Genomic DNA, 27,579 nt, shown 5'->3' on the forward strand with positions numbered 1-27,579 from the left:
TTTAGAGCATGTACATCTGTGTGTGATGCTTTTGCCATTTCAGAGGAAAAAAATAATTGTATTTAATTAATCATTTTTGTTTCAATCCACCATAGAATTATGTTGTTTGGTCTATGAAAAAAAATTGTTAGTTGTGAAATGGTTGAGTATTAACAAAATAGTTTTTTAAAAGTTAAAATTATACTTTATCCATTTGTTGTGTCAAATGAACAATATAAATTGAATAAAGCTTTAAACAAAATTAATAATAAAATTAAAACAAAGCTTGAACATTTGATTGAATTGAAAAGCATTTTTAATAGTAGTATATTGTCTTTTGTTAATAGGACAAATAATTATTATATTTTATAATATTTGATATATATATATATATATATATATATATATATATACATACAGGTGAAACTCGAAAAATTCGAATATCGTGCAAAAGTTATCATTTTGATGATTATGGCTTACAGATTATGAAAACCCCAAATTTAAAATCTCAGAAAATTAGAATATTACATGAAATCAATACAAAAAAAGAATTTTAAATTCAGAAATGTCGGCCCTCTGAAAAGTATAATCATGCATATGTATATAGTTATATATACTAAATATATTAGTTTCACCTTTTAATTTGAATTACTGAATTACATGAACTTTTGCACAATATTTTAATTTTTCGAGTTTCACCTGCATATATACACACAACTATATATATATATATATATATATATATATATATATATATATATATATACACACATCTTAAACATATCTTTAATTAAATCGTTTAAACAAATATTTATAATAGCATTGTTTTAAACTTTGAAACGTTCTAAATCACAGAAGTAGCGCAATGCCTGGCCACGCCCACTTCCGGCATCAGACGGTTAGGCTGGCGCTGTCATCCTCACACTGCTATGACGTATGGTTCTGCGGTTCTGCAGTCGGACCCCCAAGGGGGTAATCCACCAGCCGGTGTGGTGAATAATCCGGTCACTCGGTGTGAATAGTCCGGGCGTAGGACCCAAGCAATCCGATTGGTTCAAAGCACGTTTTATAGGTAATCGCTTTGGTGCCTGGTTACAAATCATACAAAATCACTTTATTATAGAAAACGTTTGTACTACGGTATAACGAGTCATTAATGTATTTAATGTATTTTAAATTATACGTTTCATATACTAGTATTTAACCGAAGCTATAGATTGTGAAATTAAACATTTCTCGTTGTTAGTGTGTTTTTTAGTTAGCTTAGATAGTAGCATAGCATACAGCTAACGTTATCCGATGATCGTGCTATGAGCTTTACCTGAGCTTATACCACTGCACTGATACTGCCTTACCGTATTCACAGCAGTTAGTAGTGCAATTATAATTATGTCATTATTTTTTATCGCAATAATCGGCACAATATGTTACACAATATGTTTATTTTTTAAAAGAGCCATAACATAATATTTATTTGTGTGTATTACTATTTTCTTATTAACAGTTTAGACATTTAAAATAATTACAGAATGCTAGCTATGTTTTGTGGGTATAAATATTTAATTGGTTGTCAAGCCTTGACTAAAGACAGTATAATAACATTATGGAATCACAAATCTTAATGTAATCAAACCCCTTAATTTATATAATAATCTTTTATTTTAAAGAAATACCATTTTTAAGTGTGTTTTGTGACAAAGTTATTTGTTATTAAGCAATAGGGTATAATATGTTTTTTTTATTACAAGCATGTCATTTGTGTACTAATGCATTATGATGTATGGCATAATTTAATCTTAATACAGAACATCATACAATACAATAACATTTAATGTAATAAAATTAGTGAACCAAAACTTGTATAAAAATTTAATTAAATTTCACAATACATAATGAATTCAACTGAATTATGAGATGTAATATATTACATTTTTATTAACACAAAACTACAAGCAAAATGCACATCGTTTTAGGACATTTATAGAGCTTTTAAAAATACACAACAATACAAAGCAGCTTTAAACAGAAATACTTTTGTATGTCTTTACTTTCCTAAATACTTTTGTGATAGTTCTCTGGCTATACATTGTGAAGATTTAAAAACAATTAATGTCGAGTTAGCTGTGTTTAAATATTTAATGAACTGTAAGGTTAAAGTTTGAGAACTAATGAGACACAAATAGATGCAGTATCTTTTGCTGTATGAAAAGTCAAATCTTTAGTTTGAAGTATATTCATGTTGTATATGCAGTCAATTCTTTGTGGAACCATCCTAAGGCCTACATGATGCAGTCCATCAATTTAGTGGTGGGGTCGTGACCTGGTAGGCGAGGAGGTGTCATGGACTGGCTTGAGGGAACTCTGCAAAAACACACACACATGCTGCAACACGTCATGTGCAACTGTACATTTGCACAGTCTTTAGTGCTATGGAACATCACTCACTGTTTTTACTTAGATGGGCACACTGGAAGGCACAACGCAGCAGGCGTAGTGAGCTCGCTGAACCTTGTCGTCATTTCCCCTTGGCATGATTGGGTCGTGACCTGCAAAACACACACACATGCTGCAACACGTCATGTGCAACTGTACATATGCACAGTCTGTTGTGCTATGGAACATCACTCACTGTTTTTACTTGGATGGGCACACTGGAAGGCACAACGCAGCAGGCGTAGTGAGCTCGCTGAACCTTGTCGTCATTTCCCCTTGGCATGATTGGGTCGTGACCTGCAAAACACACACACATGCTGCAACACGTCATGTGCAACTGTACATATGCACAGTCTGTTGTGCTATGGAACATCACTCACTGTTTTTACTTGGATGGGCACACTGGAAGGCACAACGCAGCAGGCGTAGTGAGCTCGCTGAACCTTGTCGTCATTTCCCCTTGGCATGATTGGGTCGTGACCTGCAAAACACACACACATGCTGCAACACGTCATGTGCAACTGTACATATGCACAGTCTGTTGTGCTATGGAACATCACTCACTGTTTTTACTTGGATATGCAAGCCCAAAGGTGCAACGCAGCAGAGCGTAGTTGGCTCGTTGAACCTGGGTGTCATGGATGGACTGGCTTGAGGGAACTCTGCAAAAACACACACACATGCTGCAACACGTCATGTGCAACTGTACATATGCACAGTCTGTTGTGCTATGGAACATCACTCACTGTTTTTACTTGGCTATGCAAGCCCAAAGGTGCAACGCAGCAGAACGTAGTTGGCTCGTTGAACCTGGGTGTCATGGATGGACTGGCTTGAGGGAACTCTGCAAAACACACACACATGCTGCAACACGTGCATTTGTACACGCAAAGTCTGTTGTGCTGTGTAACATCACTCACTGTTAGGATGTTGTGACATTACAAGGCCATTTTAATGACACACTCCACAAGATAAGATATCTCAGCCCAAAATTGACTGAAACCTTCCATTCGTCTCAGTATTATAAGGCTGATCTGAACAACAGAAGATTAAATTTCTTAATTAAAATATATACTATATAGTATATATTTGTACCAAAATGATACCTTAAATTGCGTACCTCAGGAATCAGTTCACACATTACAAGGTCGATATGTTCAAGCTTTTTTTCCTTCTTTTGCTTAAACACAATGTTGTCAATGTGTCCTAGAAGTTCCTCAACATGTGCTGACAAGGCTGGATGAAAGCTCTTTGGTTGTGACATTTTCCCAGTCTTCGTTTGCCACCATTTGTTCCACGTAGGTTTCAGTGAGCCTTTCACAATTCTAAATACATAAGTAAGTAAATGTGTCCCCTGCCCCTGAAATTTATTTGATAGATTTTCATTTACCTTCAGACAAGAAATGTGACTGTCATCCACATGTTTCTTGATAGTGAAGGATCGCCACCAGAGAACGAACGTGTGCACCTGTAAAGCAGTTCCACCATGTGCTTTACAGAGCTGTGCAATCCTTGTGTCAAGAATCTAAAAGAAATAGTAGATATCAATAAAAATTTCGTTGAATAATATAAGAAGTACATTATAGGAGGTTCGTGTACAAACGACCATACAAATAAGCTGCCATTGGACGGATATGGAGGGCTCGCCTGAGTCCCAAAATTTCTCCAATCATGCATTCATGTCTATGTCTCAGCACCCTCTAACAGAATCCACGGTTTCGAGAATATCCAAGAAACTTAATTTTTCGACCCAAAAAAACTATAAGGTGTACGTTGTATCCCTTATAGATATTTTGGGTCTAAAAAAAAAAGTTTCTTGGATATTCTCGAAATCTTGTATTCTGTTAGAGGGTGCCGAGACATAGACATGAATGCATGATTGGAGGCTCTAGAGCCTTCCAGAGCTGAGATATGGAGATCCCACAACATTTATTCCATTGGGGCAAATAGAGACTGAAATTTTGGGATGAAATTTGGCCCTTTTGCAGCTTTTTGTTTGAACGTTTTCTGGAAACCAGGACTAATCAGAGCTATTACAAATATGTCTCAAAAATGTTATCAAATTAAAATTCTAACGTCGTCATTCAGCCATGGGAAACTTTTTTCCTGTGGACACAGTGTCTCGAAATCTTCAACTGTGGCCTGGCATCTCGGAAACTGAATGAGTGGCCGCTTTCTGTCGCTTTCCTCACTCAAAATTCTCATATACATTTCCTAGAAAAAAAATACTTTGTAATTGTCTTATATATATAATATTATATAATATATAACAGACTTCCATTTATTTGACATCTTACCTCTTCTAGCTCCAAGATGTGAAAGCGATCCACTGAAAACTGACTTTTTTTTTCAATTTCTGTAAACACATTTGGATCAGTCAAAAATTAGTTACTTATTGTACTTTTTTTAAAGCAAATCAAATAAAGCATACCTGTGCGTGATGCATCACCTCCTGCCATGTCTGTCTTCAGGCAGTAAGAATCATGGTCATCATGAATATTCACTGAAAAGGTTGTATATGTAATATTTTAAATTTGCCATAAACATCTACTTCAAAAAGTGGACCATCTATTGTAATGCACTGCCTTTCTCACCATTCAGGTTAATGTTACGCCGCAGGAATGGTTTGAGTTGGGACACATTGGTTTTCTGGCGGAGAATGTTGCCTGATTTGTCTGCAAGTGTAGCAACCCCTTTTCCGGTAATGTCTTCGACTAGAAAAGGGCCGGTCCAGTTCCCCTCTAAACATCCACCTTTGCGCCCCTCTTTTCTTTTGTTTGCTTTGAGTACCTCCTCTCCTTCGTGGATGTGAAATGATTTCACATTTTTTCTTTTCCGGGACTCGTACTCCGCCTTTTGCTTCCCCTGTGCTTTTTCGATGTAATCCCGTGCCTTATTAAAATATTGTATAATAAACAGAGTTAATAGAATACCTTAAATAATGTGAGTTATTACTTAATTATAGTTCATCCTACAGACAATTACCTTTGTCTGTACTGCTGTCACCTCTACTATCCGTGTGGGCATTACAACCTCCGGATCCTCAGGTACAAAGCAATCTGTCTCAGATACTACCTTTGTGTTTAGAACCTCTGGCGTTTTTGGGTGCCGATGAAACATCAAAAAGTATGGTGTATACTTTGTAGAGCCCTAAAAAAAAGTGTTTCAACAAATTACATTTAAATAATCAATTGCATATAATCATTTCTTTTTTAAGCAGTTCCAATCACCTGCTTTGAGGTGTTGATGGCATGCACCACATCCTCAAGTTTTTCGTCCCAGTCATTCTGCATGTCATTGCAGTACTTTGACAATGACCTCTTTATAGTCTGATTAGTCCTCTCATCCTGCCCATTTGACTGAGGGTGGTACGATGATGTGACACACTGCTTCACTAAATAAAGATAACAATTTTGACATTTACAAAGCACATAATACCATAGTATAGCCAGGTCCATCGCAGAAATTGACTTGTAGTTGCCAGTGGGGTTGTAAACGCGAATACGATTCAGCAAACCATCCAAGACCTTTACAACATAAACAGAAACCGCTGTAACCAGAGTAACAACTGTTGAGCAAAAATGTAATTGTTTTTTTATCCATACATACCCACAAAATGAAGTGGTTTCCCTTTTTGGGGCTCTGTCCACCAACAATTCTTGGAATAAGGACCGTCTCATTCTCATCAAGGTCCTTTAAAATATTTTTAAGTAAATAAGTAAGTAAATGTGTCCCCTGCCCCTGAAATGTATTTGATAGATTTTAATTTACCTTCAGACAAGAAATGTGACTGTCATCCACATGTTTCTTGATAGTGAAGGATCGCCACCAGAGAACGAACGTGTGCACCTGTAAACCAGTTCCACCATGTGCTTTACAGAGCTGTGCAATCCTTGTGTCAAGAATCTAAAAGAAATAGTAGATATCAATAAAAATTTTGTTGAATAATATAAGAAGTACAAATAGGAGGTTTGAATCCACGGTTTCGAGAATATCCAAGAAACTTTATTTTTCTACCCAAAAAAACTATAAGGTGTACGTACGTTATAGATATTTTGGGTCTAAAAAAAAAGTTTCTTGGATATTCTCGAAATCTTGTATTCTGTTAGAAGGTGCCGAGACATGAATGCATGTCTATGCCTTCCAGAGCTGAGATATGGAGATCCCACAAAGCATTTATTCCATTGGGGCAAATAGAGACTCGCATACTCGTGAAATTTTGGGATGAAATTTGGCCCTTTTGCAGCTTTTTGTTAGGTAATCATTTACTAATCACGTGTAATGGAAATTGCAAAAAACATACATAAAATGTTAGTATATCACTTGTTAATCATTTATGCATGTTTTGTAAATGATTAGTTCATCATTAACTAACCACTTATTAATGGCCTATAACTGAACATTATTATTAAGTGTTACCCAAGTCTCTATACATTTTTACTATATTTTATCATTTAATCACTTCACATTTAATCTCCAGATTAATGTAGAAAAACATAAAATAACTAAATATATTTATTTTATATAGAGACAATATATTTTAACTACTTGTTTAATGACATATTTTTTGAAGGCCAGTATCACTGATACTAATAAGGCTACTGATGTCTTGATAAATATGGGAAATAAAAAGAAATTGAATAAAGCGTACAACACTCTGCACTGCATAATGTATAAATTAGATATAAATGAATCCTTTTTAAAGCTACAAAAGTTCTTTAGTTAGGAGCAGTGAGTAATGTTCTCTGTTCCAACGTTACATTCTAATAATACAAATACATTTATTTACATAATATAATACTTACATAAATGTCACTGCAGATTAAGTATTTTCAAAAACAATATTCACAGTATAAGTATGAACTGTAGCTGAAATATAGCCATGGCATTGATGCATGAGGTCCACTACAGTGGACAGATGATTAATCAGATTTTTCTCCCAATCTAAAATCAAAACTTGGAAAATTGAACTGTGATATGATTAATTAGATATTGCTTGATGCTGCAATATGTTTTTATCTTCAAGAGTCTCCTAGGAAAGAAGGAATGGTTGGACTAGCCGAGGTGGGCTGGTCCAGGCGGTGTACTTCAGCGCTGATCCCTTAGATCTCACATCTCCGAAAACGTCAGATCATAATTTTAAATAGGCGCTATCTGTATAAACAAACAACATATTTGAGATTGAAAACAACTTCATTGTCGACTGAAAAACTCTTAAAACTACATTTCATACACAATAACAGTAGTATTTTTAAATTTCGCGGTGTTTCTCCTCTGCTATTGACGCAACTTGAGATTTTAAATATTAGATATAGAATATACACAATTTACATATACAATATGCAATTTAATTTAATCTTACCTTGCATATAGCAACGGGAGTTAGCATTATACATAAAGCTACCACATAATAACACTAAAACAGCTCACGTTAGCTACAAGTTATCGCGAGAACAGATTCAGATCAGGCATACTACTGGCATACTAATGGGGTCCTACGCCCGGACTATTCACACCGAGTAACCCGATTATTCACCACACCGGAAACTGAAGTCTCCCCGGGCGCCGCCATTGGCTAACAAGCCTTCACCTGCTGTTAGCATCCCATTGACTCCCATTCATTTTTGCGTCACTTTGACAGCGAATAACTTTACATCTGAGACGTTTAAAGACTCCATTTGTCCATTATTTATTTCTAAAGAAACACGACAATGTATAAAATGCTCCATTACCTTGTATCTTACGTTGTGGCCCCGTAGAAGCAGTTTTTGTAAAAATAGGCTAACGATTGCGTCATAACACGCGACTCTCTGTCGCATAGAAGAGAAATGACCGTAAAGACAGATGTAGAAGCTCGCACGCAATCGGGGGACGTGGAGGCATAAAGTCAAGGGAGAAGCCCATGAGAGTGATAAAGTTGCTCCTGCTGCGAGCTCATGAACAGCTAATACTCACGATCTCCGGCTCTGAAAGATTCAGAAGGGAATGATTCAGATTCCTCTTGGCACCGCTAATAGAAGACGTACAACTGTCAGTCAGGTTGCTCACGTCACAACTACGTCTTCAAGCTCAGTTTGAGCATGCGCAGTGCGCTTGGCAATCAGGAAGTGAGTGCTTCTATTTGACTTCACTTTTCTCCGTTGAAGTCTATGGGGTCGCTGTGTCCATTTCTTTTACTGTCTATGAGTCGGACCTATCTCCAATTATTTGACAAAATGGCAAACTAGCTACAGGTTTAATTTTACCATGCAAAAAATACACAGAGAAACAAAAAGCTCACAGCTAGGAAAAGCAAACATAGCCTAATCAGTTAATATTTCGTTGGTTCTCTCTTGTTTTTGCATGAGTTCATTACTTTGTATGACAGCTTGGCCAAAAATTATGTCCGCACAATGTCTCGTGTGTCCCAATTTTGTTGCGTCCCTTTTGAGCCACATCACAAATAAAACTGACTCCAAGCACAAATGATTACAAAATCTTTAACAAATTTGTAATAGTTACTCAAATAAATGTGAAGATGTCAATTTTCCTAAGCCAGATATCACTTTTGATCACTACTGTATGACTCCGACTATTTAACGAAACTTTGACAATAAAGTTTGACAATGTTTATTTTTCTACATTTAGCACAATTAATTGTTTGTTCAGAGCATTTCATAAACTATGTTGTAGGCTACCTGGGAAAATTTAAGATATATCAAATATTTCTGGCATAGGTGGACAACTAAAACTTTCAAATTACTAGTTAACTTTGTGCTCATGATAAGATTTTTTTTTAATTAGATTATGTAAATTGTTTGTCTGTTGTCAGTATAGGGTGGCTTATCTTTTTTAAAGGGACTATATAGAATTCAGAAACCCTTGGCCTTGTTATTAGCGACACTGGTGGCCGTTCAGTGAAAAGCAGCCATAAAAGCCCATCATACTCGAGATCGTTTGATAACTTTTTGCAATATGCCATTTCAGAATTGTAAGCAACAGTCTGTAAATAAACATAGCCTATGTAAACAAACGGTTTCATCGAGGCACAGCGGTCCCATCAGCAGTCAGCACACAGGAGCAAAACAGAAAAGGCACGTGGCTACTTACCAATTATGAAACTTTGCTCGTTGAACAGGTGTAACAGTAAATTCCTCTTGGAACTCAAACTTCAAAACAGAGTTCGCGGAAAGTGTTGCACAAGTATTTACCCAAATATCTCCTTCTCAGTACAAGTTATGAAGGAAGAGAACGGCATCGACAGTTGAGTGAGTTTCAGCACCGCCCTCCTCTGATTAAAAGTCCAGCAGCTGCACTGAAGTTCCTCTCGAGTCTCACTGCTGCCGTGTTGTGAACGAAAGACGGACAGAGCGCGAAACACAATTAATTTAACTGGCTTTGATAGATTCATTGAGTCATACAGAACAATGATAACAATTATGCCATATTTGGCCTAAATTGCTGTCCACCATTTTGAATTTATTTAAAAACCTACCTTTTAAACTCCTCATAAACGGTTGGTCCAATTTTCAGATCATCAGACAATGCTAGCAAAAATGTATCAAAAACTATTCTTAAATGACACATCAACGAAACTGATGGCATGCCATGATCATGATTCTGAGGCTGTATCTTTGCAATGTTTTGTCATATTGACACCAAACTTTGTATGTTTTTTCACGTCATGCTGGCTACACAACATCAATTTGGTAACAGTGTAGAGGCAGATACAAGCTCACACATCATGGATCTGCTGACATAATTCACTCATCACCGACACACATGTATATTGGACATGTCCCCTTTAAGAAGACGTTCATGAGAGTTTGGGAGTGGTTTAATGCGCGTTTTTTCTGACGCATGAGTTCATTAAAAAACACAACTGTTGTTGTTCTGACACCGCAATCCTGCCTCCGTGTATTTTTGATAGCACAAAAGCTACATTGGTGACCCCGATACAGAACAATTAACGTACGATGTCGACGAATGCTGTATCTCTGAAGCTGCCGGAGTTTTGGGAGCAACAAGCGGCCGTGTGGTTCGCTCAAGCCGAAGCTCAGTTCGCATTGCGGGACATAACCGCGGACGACACGAGATATTACTATGTTGTTGCAGCCCTTGGCAACTCCACGGCCGCGCGAGCGATCAGCATTCTGGAAAACCCCCCGGATCTGCATAAATATGATACTCTAAAGGCATATCTGTTAAAGACTTTCAGTTTATCAGAGACTGAAAGAGCACGTCGTTTGCTCTCACTGCCAGGCCTCGGAGATTCCCGGCCATCAGAGTTAATGGATCACATGCTAGCGCTGCTGGGTGACCATAAACCATGTTTTCTGTTTAAAGAGTTGTTCTTACAACAGTTACCACAGAGCGTTCGTACCCCTTTGGCAAATAGTACAGTGACTGACTACAGAGAACTAGCACAACTGGCAGATGTTTATCAGGCAGCATCACACAAGTGTACAACTACTGAGTCAGTGGCTGCGTCTGTATACCCGGTTATGAGAGCTGCAGCACAACGGGCAGATGAACGACCAGCTTTTGCCGCGCGGCAATCACCGGACCAAGGACTATGTTATTTTCACGCCCGTTTTGGGGCGAAAGCCAAAAGGTGCCGTCCACCATGCACGTTCAAGGGGAGCCATAATACCACACCTACAGTCAGTAGCATAGTAGCTAACGACAACGCTTACCTACTGTTCGTCACTGACTCATTATCTGGCCGACATTTCCTGTGTGATACAGGGGCGCAGGTCAGTGTTCTCCCCGCATCCCCGGTGGACAGACGCTTGGGTGAAGCTGGCTCACCGCTCGAGGCGGCCAACCAAGGCAAGATACGCACCTATGGGAAACAGCTAATACCACTGTGCTTCAATGGACAACGCTTTACATGGGAGTTTGTCTTAGCTGATGTGAGTAGGCCTCTCCTGGGCGCAGACTTCCTGTGCACTAATGGACTGTTGGTTGATGTCAAAAATTGCTGTTTAGTCACGGCGGAAGGTTTTAATGTCTTACCCTGTTCGAGGAGCACTTTCCCCACAACCACCCTGTCTAGTGCATTGACAGGCGAGTGCGGGTTCGCCCAGCTGCTCAATGAATTTCCCAATCTCACCAAGCCCACTTTCTCCTCAGCACTGGCCAGTCATGGGGTCGTTTATCATATCTCTACATCCGGGCCGCCAGTTTATGCCCGGCCCCATCGACTAGATCCAGTGAAGCTAGCGGTTGCCGAGGCGGAGTTCACAAACATGGAAAAACTGGGTATAGTACAGCGCTCCAACAGTCCTTGGGCCTCACCCCTCCACATGGTTCCCAAAGCAGACGGCGGTTGCCGCCCTTGTGGAGATTATCGTCGACTAAATGACATCACCACACCTGATCGATACCCGGTTTCACACATTCAGGATTTTTCAGCCCGCCTGGCTGGGAAAACTATTTTCTCAAAGGTAGACCTGGTTCGTGGATACCATCAAGTGCCAGTATTCCATGAAGACATCCCAAAAACAGCAGTGATAACACCATTTGGCCTTTTTGAATTTTTGCGGATGCCTTTTGGCCTTGTAAGGGGTATACAGTCAAAGACCCAGAACCAGATATGAAGAATGAAGACCCGGAGTCAGACTTATAAAAAATTAAAGAAAAGTTTTACTGAAGATAGTTTGCATTTTCATCAGCAGAAGTCAGCTTCAAGACTCCCACAGGAGTTCGTAGGCCGCCCCGCTTACAGTTACAAAGATCACAGCAGTTATACCATTTCCAAGGTCTAAGCTACGTCATTGCTTACAGGTTGAATGATTCTCATTGGCTAAGAAACATGAAAGCCTAAACAATTTAACACATGTGAGGAGATAGGGGTGCCTATCGCCATTAGTAAAGATAGTTGTCGTCCACTCATTGGATTTAGGTCTGTGGTGGCCTCGCAGGTTAGAGAAGGGCGCCGGGGTGTCTGGTCCGAACGTCCAGAACCTACATAGAATGTCATACGCACACACACACACAAATAACAGACACTAGCAAATAACAGCTCCCATCAAGGCTGAAGAGAGTCTGAGCTCCTTATTATCAGTTAAGTATACCAAAACATAATGCTAAAACATTCACTCATTTAGGAGAAAAACAGATCACTGGCATTTACTCCCAAGGAAGGAAATATACTGGAAAGAATACATTTTAATACAACAATTAAAGTTTGATAGTAACGCTCAATATAGCTTGACCATATGTCCAGCGAAGAATCATATGTGCCCACGCTGCCTTTAGGACCCTCTAACCTTTCTACTGATCCCAGAGAAAGAGACAAACGGCCTTGTGGGTTCCGTGGCCTTCGTGTCCTGCGTGTACTAAGTGCAATCTCAAAGTAAGATTGGAATGCACCTAAAAGAAACTGGTTACTTGCATCCATGCATTTAAGAAAATATAATTTCACAAGCACAAGAATATAAAAATTATTATGTGATAATGAATATATTTGATTATTGATTTTTATAAAGGAAGTATATAACCATTCAAAATGATATATGATTATATATGTATTTGAAGAGGCAAGGGATTTTGACCAACCCTTCAGTCCCCCGTTTTAGACCAATGTGGGGTCCAATACCGCCACGTCTGGTCTAACCAGTGAGGTCACTACGGAAGGGAGGAGTGGTGACGCATGCTCCCCTGCCGGGTCACACTTGTCTCTTCACCTCGTCATGGACATGCTGGATACTAAAAATTCCAGTCCCCATTAAGAGGCTCTCCCACCTTCCACTCACAACAGGACATCAATGTCATTCTTCCTCAGTTTATCAGTCAGGTTAAAATTTTTATAAAACACATAACTGATTACGAAACAAGTACATATTTTTTCTTTGGAAGCCAGGCTAAATAAGCAAGCACTATTGCTGTATTCCTACTAGCATGGGCTAGATCCACAGTCACTACTCAGATCCTAAATAAAGACATTGTCTATAATCATGAATACCAGAATATATGCACTAGTTTTTTTATTTTTTTATAAAATTATGATTTCCAAATCCTTTTATTATAAACAAAGTTGGATGGTTAATCCATTATTTTCACTACCCCTTTTATAGACCCTTTAGGTTTAAAACACAATGGTTGTCTAACTAAAAATAAACAACAAACAATAAAATATTAATAATTAAGACCCATAATAATCGATGTAAGCACTTTAAGTCTTTACTGAAATCATCCTTCAGTTTACAGTCACATAGCATGTACCATTTTAATTGTATAACATCTTATACATTATTTTACCACTAAAATATAGGATCGTTCCCCATTTTGCTTAATAAAGCTTTTGTTCATTCCTTATCCTTATATCACTTGAATCCCTGTCAATCATACAATGTCTAACCCTAACCTTTTTCATACCATTTAAACTTAATTTGACTTCCATAAATCCTATCAGAAATTGTATTTTCATAACATACATTTTCTTCTACTATATTTCTTCCATCTTGCCCTACATGCCAGTTCCTTCTGCATCCGAGTCTCTCACCACTGTCAGCCTAGTGACACTTAAAGTTCCCTCGTTAGGGAAATCATGGTATTTTATTAATTCTTCAATACTCTTGTTTTCTTATCATTAACTTCAACTTTATTTTTCATTATAACTACTTCTCACAGTATTTGTCTCAGTTCCACTGATCTTTACAGTTTTACAGAAACCAAAATATTATGTTACTCAGATCCCAGCCCACAGCCATATAGCTGCTTTCTCTTTTTACCTTTATTAAATTGTAGTTTTCTTAGACATCTAATGTCATACATACATTTAAGGGATTGAGAAATAAAACCTTTTCTTTTTAGAAGTTATATTCACTCCTCCTTTGTTCGCCCTCCGGCCTTTCAATAAAAATGATAGAGCTCACTCTGGATAATTTGGATAGTGACTTAGCCAATGTGCCACTTTGTCTCTCTGCCGTCAAGTCTATATATATATTTTTTTTTTTCCCCTACGTTTAACCTTATGATCCCACCTAGTTGTCTATTTAAATTTAGACCCTCAGTTGAATTTAGACAAGAGTTTTACCCCAGAATGGACGGCAATCTTCTTTACAATTCCAATTTATATAAAATACTAATCCAGAGAGTAATTCAGTTCAATATCATAAATGACAAAAGCATTCATAATTACCAATAGCAGACAGAGCTGGAAAACCACTCCAATTAAAGCTCGTCCCATGTTCTGCATTGTCTTTTCATCAGATTGACTTAGAATTATCAACTTTTCTAAAGTTGGTCATTTCACTTAACCCATCTGTAATGATAAAACACTAATTCCAGAGGTTAATGACACAATATCCTCAAAATCAGGAAATAATAGTACCCCAAACTAATACATACAAGACAAAAGTGCTGTCACCATCACACGCACTCATACTAGACACGCATATGTTAACTGTTCATTTCCAATATTAATTTTTCTTTATGTTATTGCTAAAAAGATTTAAATTTTAAATAAGATTTTAAACTTCCCATTTTCCGGTAGCTTCTACCTAATTTTACATGGTCTCCCAACCAGTTTCAAAGCATGTCTTGTTCATTATTCATTAGAATTTAACAAGGTCAGCTGGGTTGTTTTGTTTCATTATCATTATTTTGCTTCAGCTTGCTCTAGCAGGCCAATAATGGAAAGACAGACACAGTTACCATCCCTTCCTCTGCTCAAGCAGTCTCTCTCACTATAAATAAATAATCTTTTTCAACAGCCTTCTAAGGCTGTAACTTAGACATAATGTAATATTAAATTAATTACAATAACCTTTGACCATTCACCTTGTTATCCAGACTTTTCTCAAATCTACAAAAGCTGTCTTCATCTTTAGCCACCACCATGTCTAACGACCTTCAGGAGTTAAAACTATGTCATAGACCTATTAGTTCAAAATCAACACTATGATTTTCCTTGCCCATAAGGCAAACCAGTACATAAAAAGTTTTGCTACTGTCTCCACAACAACTAATGGGAATCACTTCATGGCCTCAGCTGGCTCTTGAAAGCCCATTTCTGTTAGCCCTTTATCTATAATCTCCAGCAGGGTGTTTTCCCCTGGCATATTTGCAGACGCTTGTCACAATAAAAAAACAAGCCATACAATGAATGCGGTTTCTGGTGATTGGTATTAGAGGAACATCACGTTTCTGGGTCAGACTGTCTGTAACTCCTCACAGCTCATCCGCCCTAACGATAAAGGATGCTGCTGGCCTCACAGTCATCCGCTCCACTCTCATACCTTTCTCACATAAACACCTCCATCTTGAGATGCCCAGTGACTTTACGTGATCCACTCTGGCTTGGGTTGCCCCCTGTCTGGCCAATAGAAGGTCTTACCCGTCATTGAGTAGCCACTCGTGCCCACTGGTGACCGCTCTTTCCCATCACAGGCTGTTTGCTTCAACTCAGCTGTTTTCTAGAGCTTAGGAAAGGCACGTTCAAGAGTCACCAGAGCCATTCGGATTGCCTAATAGTGTTCACATAGGGAGACAGGTCAGAACAACAGTATTTAATCACTTAAATCCATTAACTATCTTAAAAGCAGCAACCTAGCTACTTGGATTATACTCAGTGAATTCAGATCACAACCGTACATTCAGTGTACATTTCCGTCGGCCCCTCCCCCGTTTCATGGTGGGGACTAAGATCAGACAAAGAAGTTACTGGTCCTAAATTAACCTAATCAAAATGTCATCTCTATCTGTATTATTATTTTAAATACTTCTTTAAAGTCATTCAGTTTTATTTTTAAAACATCTCTGTGTCTATGATCCTTCAACTGAAACACTGTGCTTTACACATTATCACAGATACCAGCTTTTAGCTGACTCATTGAATGAGAGAGACTCTGAGACTCTATTGGATGGTACACTGCTCTCTCATATACTTCTAACATCAAACATTTATCTATCATCTTTTAACTCTATCCCAGCTTAAGGCATCTTTGCCAGAAATTACATACGGTTTCAAATAAACATATTATTTATATTTGTCTTTTGCCCACACATCAGGAAATTTAGGCATTACAAATTTCCACTCAGATTGAGTCTGTTGCACTGGCAGTTTCAGCCACAGCACACATCAGATTCAGATAAGCAAACTGTTTCATTACAGCCAATAACAAACTTATCTTTTGAAAACTAAACATCAGCTTCTAGTTCTTTCATGGTCAACTTTTCAAGCTGTTTGTTTAATCAGCATTTAGCAACTGTTAATTCAGTACGGCTTCTGCTTATTTGTTTTACATAAAAATAATTATTCTAGTTCTCAATAACGTTTCACATTTCTCAATCTCAATTTTAATTGTCAAGTTCTCAACCATAGTTTAATATTTGACTTCAGTTTTCTCTTGGAGTTTATCAATCTCCAATTAGGATTCACACTAAGTTTGACGAGGCAAGCACTCTCTGCTTGTGATACTTTTGCAGTTATTGTAAATCATCTGTGAGATTAGTCTCTCTATATCATCTAAAACCTTTTTAAAATGTTTAATTACAACACAATCATCCTTTAAGTTACTTTGATATATTTTGCAACTCACATTTGTTGGAGTCATTAATTTTACATCAACTTATAAAAATTACTATTATAGATCTTTTCTTCAAAAGGATTCACTTTAAGACTTCAATCTTTTGACCTTGTTTTATCTCTTGTTCTTTCTCAGACGACAACTTTAATATCGTCATTTAAACACTGATCTACTTTCAAACTCACATTATTACCAGAAATGTGTTGTCATTTTATCACATTTTTAAACACCTTCTCGGTGGGAATTTAGAGTTACGTATTAAATGGTCCTGATGACCACCATTAAAACACTCTCTGTCATCTGGTGGGTTCATGTGTCAGCCTCAACGGCTCCAACTTACTGCACGCCCTTGAAGCAGTGTGTCCCATTCAGGAATGCAAACAGAGCTACTGATTAAGCAGTTCTCTGTATTCTTTTACAGTCCACCAGTGGCGGATTTAATCATAATAACCCAATCATAATCTTCATCATTATTATTGGCAGAACATTAATTTTCATAAGCTGCAAAATATTGTTTTCACAAAGTGTCTGTTTAACTTTAGTCGCTTGTCCAGGGAAATTATCCCTGACCCAGAATTTCTTTCACTTGCTTCTTGTAATCATCGTAAGCAATACGAGGCTAAACATTTTAATTTTTCAGTTTCTTTGTTTGTTTGTAGCCAGTCAAGTTTTTTTAAATTTCCAATCAGAATCAAAATCCTGACTACCATTTACTTACTCATTTCTGCAAATTTATTTAAAGTGAGGGCTTTAGAGCACAGCTGCTTACAGCGTTTGCTTTTCCTGTCTCACTATTTGTTTCAGGACTCTTCAGGTTACTGATTAAGTTATTACATTTTTCTGCCATATCTTAATCATGGTTCATACTCACCTGAAGTTATTGCAGAAATGGAGGCGGCGATCTTTGAACAACACAGCTTGGCTTCTGCGTGATGAAACTGCAAAGTATACTCCAAAATCACAGTTACATATACTGGTCCATGCCAATTTGGGTCACAACTTTTTTAATTTTTCTCTCGGAATTGTTCCTGATGCATCCCTGGCAAACAACCCTATTATTGTTAGTATCCCTAACTGCCTGATTCACTTCACTAAGTTCGGGGATCCCCTATCTGAGATGGAAGAGATTGAGCAGGTTTACGGTGCCACTGGACCTCTAGCCCAGGGACGTGCTCTGCTGGGGTGGTGCTACACCAGTAATGCCCAGCGGGGCCCCCACAGAGCACGCTTCGCTTGCGCTGTCTGCTGCCGTTACCCTTAACGACGCTCTCAGCGACTTCTTATATTGTCAGCAGTATAATTAACTTACTCCTTCACTCGCCTCATCGGAGTGAAGCTTCACTCGCCTCATCGGAGTGAAGCTCTCCCGCTCTCCTTCAAAATCTCTTCCAGTCAGACAGCCCTAACAATTAACAAAAGCTTACTACCTTGTTTGTTGATTTGCCAGGGGTGTCACCGAGAATAATTGCCAGCGCATCCTCCACCATAACTGTAAGGGGTATACAGTCAAAGACCCAGAACCAGATATGAAGAATGAAGACCCGGAGTCAGACTTATAAAAAATTAAAGAAAAGTTTTACTGAAGATAGTTTGCATTTTCATCAGCAGAAGTCAGCTTCAAGACTCCCACAGGAGTTCGTAGGCCGCCCCGCTTACAGTTACAAAGATCACAGCAGTTATACCATTTCCAAGGTCTAAGCTACGTCATTGCTTACAGGTTGAATGATTCTCATTGGCTAAGAAACATGAAAGCCTAAACAATTTAACACATGTGAGGAGATAGGGGTGCCTATCGCCATTAGTAAAGATAGTTGTCGTCCACTCATTGGATTTAGGTCTGTGGTGGCCTCGCAGGTTAGAGAAGGGCGCCGGGGTGTCTGGTCCGAACGTCCAGAACCTACATAGAATGTCATACGCACACACACACACAAATAACAGACACTAGCAAATAACAGCTCCCATCAAGGCTGAAGAGAGTCTGAGCTCCTTATTATCAGTTAAGTATACCAAAACATAATGCTAAAACATTCACTCATTTAGGAGAAAAACAGATCACTGGCATTTACTCCCAAGGAAGGAAATATACTGGAAAGAATACATTTTAATACAACAATTAAAGTTTGATAGTAACGCTCAATATAGCTTGACCATATGTCCAGCGAAGAATCATATGTGCCCACGCTGCCTTTAGGACCCTCTAACCTTTCTACTGATCCCAGAGAAAGAGACAAACGGCCTTGTGGGTTCCGTGGCCTTCGTGTCCTGCGTGTACTAAGTGCAATCTCAAAGTAAGATTGGAATGCACCTAAAAGAAACTGGTTACTTGCATCCATGCATTTAAGAAAATATAATTTCACAAGCACAAGAATATAAAAATTATTATGTGATAATGAATATATTTGATTATTGATTTTTATAAAGGAAGTATATAACCATTCAAAATGATATATGATTATATATGTATTTGAAGAGGCAAGGGATTTTGACCAACCCTTCAGCCTCAAAAATGCGGCACAAACCTTTCAGCGCATGATGGACTCAATCCTACGAGATCTGGATTTTTTATTTGTATACTTGGATGACATTTTAGTCGCTAGTACCTCTAGATCAGAGCACCTGGCGCATCTGCGATTGATGTTCGCTCGCCTCAGCCAGCATGGCTTGATAATTAACCCCACTAAGTGTCAGTTTGGCCTGACTGCCATCCACTTTCTTGGTCATCGAATCACCGGCGAAGGGGCAGTTCCCCTACCAGACAAAGTCGACATCATTACACAGTTCCCTGTTCCCCAGACAACCAAAGGACTACAGGAATTTGTGGGGATGGTGAATTTCTATCACCGTTTCATTCCTCGGGCAGCCGAGCTCATGCATCCTTTGTACAGAGCCCTCAAAGGACATGGCAAGAACAAAACGATTTCCTGGTCAGAGGAGATGTCTAGGTCATTCGAAGGCGCTAAACTCGCTTTGGCGCAAGCCACCTTGCTGTCCCATCCTGTTCCAGGTGCCCCCATTGCCCTCACTTCAGATGCTTCAGACCGCGCTGTCGGCGCAGTACATGAACAGCTGGTTGGCGGTGTTTGGCAACCCCTGGCATTTTTTAGTCGCCAGCTACGCCCAAATGAGCAGAGGTACAGCACATTTGACAGAGAGCGCTTTACAGAGGCAGGAGTTACACTGATGTGTGATGTCTCCAGGGGCTACCCTCGCCCAGTGGTACCTGGACAGTGGAGGCGAGCTGTTTTTAACAGAGCCCACAGTTTGTCACACCCTGGACGGAAAGCTTCACAGAAACTGGTCTCTTCAAAGTTTGTGTGGCATGGATTGAAGAAGGACATCCGAAACTGGGTCTCGGCTTGTGTAGCATGTCAGCGAGCTAAAGTACAAAGACACATCAAGGCACCATTGGAAATTTTCGAGGTACCAGAGCGACGTTTTGACCACTGCCACCATCCCGGGGGTTTACTCATCTTCTGACAATGGTGGATCGAACCAGCAGGTGGCCGGAGGTGGTACCTTTGACCTCAACGACAACAGCGGATGTAGCACGGGCCTTCATTGACACTTGGGTTGCACGTTTCGGCACACCATCAGACATCTCTTCAGACCGCGGCCCCCAATTTACATCTGATTTGTGGACAGAGGTGGCTCGGATTCTGGGAGTGCAGCTGCACTGTACTACAGCATTCCATCCACAGGCAAATGGCCTCTGCGAACGCTTTCATCGCTCTCTGAAAGCTGCGCTAAGGGCCAGTTTGACAGATGACAGATGGACCAAGCGGCTACCCTGGGTTCTGCTGGGCCTGCGGACGGCTCCCAAGGAGGATCTACAAACTTCTTCAGCAGAATTGGTATACGGTCAGAGTTTGCGGGTCCCGGGAGATTTCATTCTAGACAGCACAAAGCCCTGGAGTCCATCTTCTGAACGCACTGCCCTCTTAGACAGGATCAAGGCTTTCAAACCTCTACCTACCTCTCAACATGGACTGGCTGGGGCTTGGGTTCCCAAAGACCTTTCTGAGGCTAAGTTTGTATTCATTCGTCATGATGCTCATCGGAATTCTCTGCGACCCCCCTACGATGGACCGTTTCGGGTTCTGGACGCTGGAGCCAAAACCTTTCTAGTCGATATAGGAGGACGCCCAGAGCGAGTGACTGTTGATCGACTCAAAGCAGCTCATGGGGAGCCAGGTCAACCGATGGTTCCGGCGCAGGCTCCAAGGAGGGGTCGTCCAGCCACCAACAAGGAAGCAGCCTCCAAAGCGGAATCTCAGACTGCGCGAGAGGTTCAAGATGCTGCCGATTCGCGGCATTTCACACGTTCAGGGAGACAAATTCGAGCTCCTAGCAAGCTGCTGTTGCCGGTGTTGGTGAATTCTGGGGGACCTGTGTAGAGGCAGATACAAGCTCACACATCATGGATCTGCTGACATAATTCACTCATCACCGACACACATGTATATTGGACATGTCCCCTTTAAGAAGACGTTCATGAGAGTTTGGGGGTGGTTTAATGCGCGTTTTTTCTGACGCATGAGTTCATTAAAAAACACAACTGTTGTTGTTCTGACACCGCAATCCTGCCTCCGTGTATTTTTGATAGCACAAAAGCTACAACAGTGCCATTTATTGTTTAAAAGTGATAAGCAATTAAATCATATTACTAGTAATTGTATTTATGATTTTTCAGCCGTTGTGCTAAAAATAATCTAAAAATGTCTATCATTTGTTGCAGTCTGATAACTCTTATCAATTTCTTGTACTTGGCCCCTTAATAATTGCTGCTTGCAACTATATTTTAAAGGCACAATATGTTAGATTTTTTTCGCCACAAGAGGGCGCAGTTTCCAACAATAACAAAGGCGTGGGTTTATGATGCAGTGATGTGCTGAAAGATGGGACTTGCTGTCAAGCTGATGGATCTAATTATGTTTATGGATGAGTGCAAACATTGATGTTTTTTAACATTACAGTGGTATGAAGCAGGTCGCAATTGCTAAAGAGACCACACGCGAGTCCCGCGGATATAAAGGAATAAGGACATTTAATTCTACCGAACTACCCGCAAGTGCTGGATTACTCACACACGTCAGTTTATTAGACGAATTAAACTTGTGAGGTAACGCAGCGCTGCTTCACTTGGTCTAACGTTGCACTATCACACTAAACGGCATTTAAATGTGTGTTGAAAGTTATAATGTTATACTACGTGTTAGTTCGTTTGCTATAGGCCTACGAAACTAGCAGTAAGCTAGATCAACATTAGAATAACATACTGACCATATTCTAACATTTCATCATGTTGGGTGAGCTAACGTTATATAACATTGATTTGTTTTATGTACATTTGCTCACCTGTCTAATAAAGATGTCAAGTCGTGACTCGTGAAACTCTGTCAAGTCCAAGTTAGTCGCGGACGTGGAGCTTAGCCCCAATATCCTTCTTCTTGATATTTTGACTGTTTCCTTTTACAAAGTAGGCCTACTACATCTGTTCACAGATAATAATTTATAATCATTCAAAAAAGCTGGAAAAGAAACATGGAAGCTGGACCTGTTGCAACTTAAATTGAATAACCCTGATAAACCGAGTAAAACTGTAAATGGTTTTGCATTGCATTACATGAAAGTAAAAACAATGCATTGCTGTATGATTTACAATGAAAAACATTTAAAAAAAAAACATTACAAAAAGTCCCTGTGTGACACATCAGAAAATTATTATATTTTATTTACATCAATTTGCTTCTCATTTTTGTTATCAGTAATGATTTAACATTAAATCACTTCATAAAATATATGGTTATAAGTTGTAAAATATACAAGCATCAATATGCCGTCCCATAATACCTGAAACAATCACACAGTATTTTTTCAGTGAATTTTGGCTGCCAAAGCTGCTAGATGAACACACAGGACATTTCACATTTAATGTCAACATGAAATTAAAATTGACCATTTTTTATGGAATATTGCAGTATTTTAAATTATTTATCCATCCACATCATTATTACATTTTTTTATATAATATAATATATTTGATTTGTAAGCACATCTTACAGAAGAAAAATAAATACGTTTTTTCTTTCTCTTCTGCAGTCAAGTCAAGTCATCTTCATTTATATAGCGCTTTTAACAATGGATTGTTTCAAAGCAGCTTTACAGAGATAAACATATAATTTAAGGTAACAGAGATTGTTTTGGTTTTATAGCGGTTCTTGAATAATGTTATTTCCAGCTAAAGTTAATTTTGATTGATTCACCTCCGTCGAAATGATCAGACTTTAAACGCGAACGATTAACGCTGACGGCGTTCACATGCACATTCAGAATTGATTAGTTATGTGCTTTTGAAAATATGTGCACAGGTTTGTAATTCCATACAACCCATGCCTAAACAAACTACTTGTCAAATTGATACAGAATTTTGTTTTATTTTATCACTTCGGGGTACGCGAACCGAAATTCACAACGCTTTATCTGTAGAGTGCAAGGGATCCTCCATAGGGAGAGGATAGTTGACACTTCAGCACTGCATTGTCATCGGGTCCAGGCGAAGCTCCTTCGTCAGATCTGGATACGGCAGGCTGCGGGAAAACCTCGGGATAAACAAAGACACTAATATTAGCGTAGATGCCATTCTTCTTATGATGTAACGAGTACATCAAGATTTAAGGGAAGTGTTCCCAGTTCCGGCTGACCTGCAGCCTAACATTGAATTATAGAAGTCTATAATGTATTATGTGTATGCTAGGTCAAAGAGATGTGTTTTCAGTCTAGCTTTGAACTGACAGAGTGTGTCTGCTTCCCGGACAATGTGCAAAGTGCATGTAAGCTGTGCTTGGATCTGTAATTGCTGCTTGGAACTATACAATGGTAAATTATAATATATTAGTTGCATATACAGTATGTGTATATATACACATATAATCAACAATCCGCTTGGCTGGATCACTTTCCAGGCATGAACAGATCAGACCTACGCATTCTGTGAAGAGAAAATGCATATAAATCATTCAATAAATTTCATTAACGTAAGATCTATACGCAAGATCACATTATTTTAAGCAGTAATAAAATTTCATGTATGATTCATCCAAATCCTCTCACCTTTGGAAAGTTCTTCTATGTACCAGTTCCTGGGAAAGATCTCAGGGAGCTGCTTGACAGGGAACTGCCCACACACCATCCTGAACAACAGTACGCCTAAAGAATACACTGTTGCAGGCTTGCCGTGGTACCTTCTAAGACAGGCACTCTCATGGGGAGCTCTTGTGCCTGGAAGAAAGAACAAGATTTTGTCCATTGCCATTAGTTTGTATTTACACAGCTTTTGTGTATTTATTTATTATAATACAACAAATGATCTACTGTTCTGAATGGCTTAGTATAACTTGTCACCATAGATTTGTGGAATAATACGTACCACTGTATGTTGAATAGGCAGACTTCTTCAAGCATCTACTACAGCCAAAGTCTAATAATTCGACCTGCAAGTTGTTTCGCAGCATATTCCTGCAACAGTGACAACCTGACACATCACCACTCGTGCTGTCGATTTCCTGATTCTGCTACCATGCCGAAGTACAAACCGACACATATTACATGCCGTACGGCTTTACATGGCGTACGTGCGCCGCTCTAAGACCAGTATGTATTCATCTGGTCTCTCATACCAGTCCAGCAGCTCTTTTACTTGAGGAACACTGGAGCCTTTGTTCAGAAGAACCATTATAGTGACCTCTTTTGGAAGGGCTTTGTCAAATAGACCCTACAGGAGAGATAATAGTTACGGTAAGTGAGATGATTAGGGGACGTGGTTTAACTTATCTGAATTACTACAACAGAATTATGTCCTGCATTGGGGTAAGTAGGTTTGAGGACTTGTAATTTAAACAAATTCAACTGTAAATATTAACTGACATTGTGGTTACATTTACTGTTGATAGGCAAAATTTCGCAGTGCAAAAGTCAGTTATTTTAACTGGAATCCACAAGCTCACTTTTGCGTGAGGGCGAAAAAGTTCAACACGCACATTTTACTCGTTCATGTTGGTCACGCTAATTTTTGCCGTGTTGACAAACAGAAAGCTGCTTGACTTGAAAGTTCATACGCTATTGACAATGGGCCTTTTTTTCTGGAAAAATTTTGTTAAAATAGCCTATCGCTAAAGTGACTTACTCTGAGTAAGAAAACAAAGAGAGAAGCAGTCTACTTACAATACTGACATTTTCCATGTTTTCTGTCTTCACAACATATTTGATTACCACCCGTTTACCAAAAATTGTTTTATTTTTTTGTGAGAATGGGTTACAATTAATTAATTAATTATCTCTGCACATCTGTCACATGACTCCAGACATGAACCTTAATGTAACTTTTCATGAGTTTAAATTCCAAGAGTACAAATAACTTTTGTTAGCAAGTAATGAAACAAACCTTTCGTGAATCGTTCCATCAAAGACATTTCCGTATGATCCTTTAGCCTGCATTCCACCAGTTTCATAGTCCTGGAAGATGTCCCCTGTTAATAAATAAGAATTATTTACAGTATAAACTGTAAAAAAAAAAAAAAAAGAAACCTGATTAAAGTTTGCCTTAGAATGGACACATTATTGTGCTATGGGGCCTCACATAACCAAAATCACATTTTTGTCCAACAGTGCTGTTGTTCTCCTCATAGATCAATGGCACAGTCAGAGAAGTACTGTTGCTGTGAGTGCTGATGCCCCCTTGCTTTTCACTGGGAATGTCTTTATCAACATCTTGAGAAGACACACAGCTGTATACTGAAGTTGTTCAACTTAAGGAATGTCTTTGAAAATCTCCTGTACAGCAGTTAGGGAGGACACACAGACAGAGGTGAGTTTACCATTTTGGGTTCCCTAAGAAAAATAAAAAAAACTTTTCTTTTTATTTTAAGTGACTGGAAGTGAAATACCACCTGTGGAAAATATGCTTCCCTATCAAATAGATTACAACAGAGGAAGTTGTAATAAGTTTTTAATTGATCATTAGATATGGGAACATATATGTTTGTGAACAGGATGTATGCATGTTTGGGTATCTGGGGAGGTGGCTGGGTGTGACACTTTAGAAACATATGGGACAGGACCTTTGACCCTAGTACTGACTTTTGGTGGTGGTCTTAAGGGATAACTAAGTGATAAACAGAAACTTATGTAAGCATGGTTCTCTTATCTGTGGAAGGCAGGCAAAAGAAGCCTGCCGAAGACCTTGAAAATGGTATAAAGGCTGCCCATTGCTTCCTGTCTGGTGTCTCACTCACTCGACAGGGTACTGCTGTGTTGGCGACTGGGCCTATTCTTGCTAGAATAAATATTTTTTAAAAGACTAATTGATTCAGAGTTGTCTCTTACGCAGTGATGATGTTTAATAAGAATTTTGGCCACAACAACACGTTCACGCATTATAATCACCACTGCCGTCATGGTTGGGTATATATCGTTTGAATTTTAGCAATTCCCATTCTTATCTATGCAGTTTTGATTCCAGAATACCGCTCCGAAGCGGTAATTCGAGATAATGAGGGTTTAGTGTGCATTAAGGGCACTGCACTTTGGCATTTTTAAACCATTGGACAGTCTTGCGCACTTACTTCCTGACGCGTACACACGCTTTCAAGTTGCCAAGACTGCAAGTGTGGCTATTTGGACAGGGCAAGTAAGTGGGGCCAAGGGTGAAAAGCAGGCATCTGTCTTTATGAAGAGACATATTATGCAAATGTATTTTGGCTCTTGTGACATCACAGGCCCCACACATTCAATGAATGAGGATTTTAAGCTTGGAAATGTATAGGATGTTTTTATAGTACAATGACTTCTTATTAATCAAAAGTTCAAGTAAAATTGGATTCCTCATGTCATGACCACTTTAAACAATGTCAGGAAACATTACAAATTAGGGATTTCTTAGGAATTTGTGTGAAATATCTGGTCCGTTTACTCAGCCATGAAGATGGGGAGGACAACGAAGTAATGATAGAAAATTAGTTCAGAGCAGGTGAAGAGAACAGGTAGAAAGGGACCATACATGATTTTATGACTTATATCAAAGACAATATCGAGAAACATTGCAGATTAAGGTATTTCAGACTTTTTGTGAAACATCTGTTTTGTTTTCTCGGCCGTGAAGATGAAGAGCACAGAGAGAAAGTAAATGTATCTAGAGCAGGTCAAGAGAACAGGTAGGACTGGCCATGAAGGATGTGTATTAATTACAGATTAGGGTTGTAATGAGGTTCATCCTCGCGCCGTTCTCCCACGGCCCTCGACCTTGTCCTGCTCACCACAAGGGTATTGCAGACTTAGTTTTGGTTTGTTTAGCAAAAATCTAGATGGGATCAGAGGAGAGGAAATGTAAAAGAGGAGGTAGCCGAGAAAATACCCGCACCCCATCAAATTATTTGTATTAATCAAATTAATACACTTTTAGCCAAATAAAAGGACTGAAAAAAGGCCTTTGAAAGGTCCTGATGGGCCATATCCTAGATCCGAGAAGAGTAACAGGCGCTTTTCTAAAGCCTATTGTTATCGCTTACTGTCAAGTTTTCCGGCTTTTTTATTCAGCTCTGCCCAAACTCGAGATGGCGTTCAAACAATGAAGGACGCAAGAAGACAACTCATTGAC

General features: G+C 39.0%; 1 long non-coding RNA gene and 1 pseudogene across 1 annotated transcript; one reads left to right on the forward strand and one right to left on the reverse strand.

Annotated features, from left to right (window-relative positions):
- Window positions 1–10,367: 10,367 nt before the first annotated feature.
- LOC130088860 (uncharacterized protein K02A2.6-like) lies at window positions 10,368–21,322 on the forward strand (annotated as a pseudogene).
- A 2,451-nt stretch (window positions 21,323–23,773) lies between these two features.
- Window positions 23,774–24,524, reverse strand: LOC130089022 (uncharacterized). The gene is made up of 3 exons (XR_008807520.1): window positions 24,355–24,524; window positions 24,039–24,206; window positions 23,774–23,916 (listed from the first exon to the last, which is right to left on the reverse strand). It is a non-coding gene; the product is annotated as an uncharacterized LOC130089022 (long non-coding RNA).
- Window positions 24,525–27,579: the final 3,055 nt, after the last annotated feature.

The sequence above is a fragment of the Rhinichthys klamathensis genome, unplaced genomic scaffold (assembly GCF_029890125.1).
Source record: "Rhinichthys klamathensis goyatoka isolate OS25496 unplaced genomic scaffold, OSU_Roscu_1.1 h1tg000123l_1, whole genome shotgun sequence".
Classification (NCBI taxonomy): domain Eukaryota; kingdom Metazoa; phylum Chordata; class Actinopteri; order Cypriniformes; family Leuciscidae; genus Rhinichthys; species Rhinichthys klamathensis.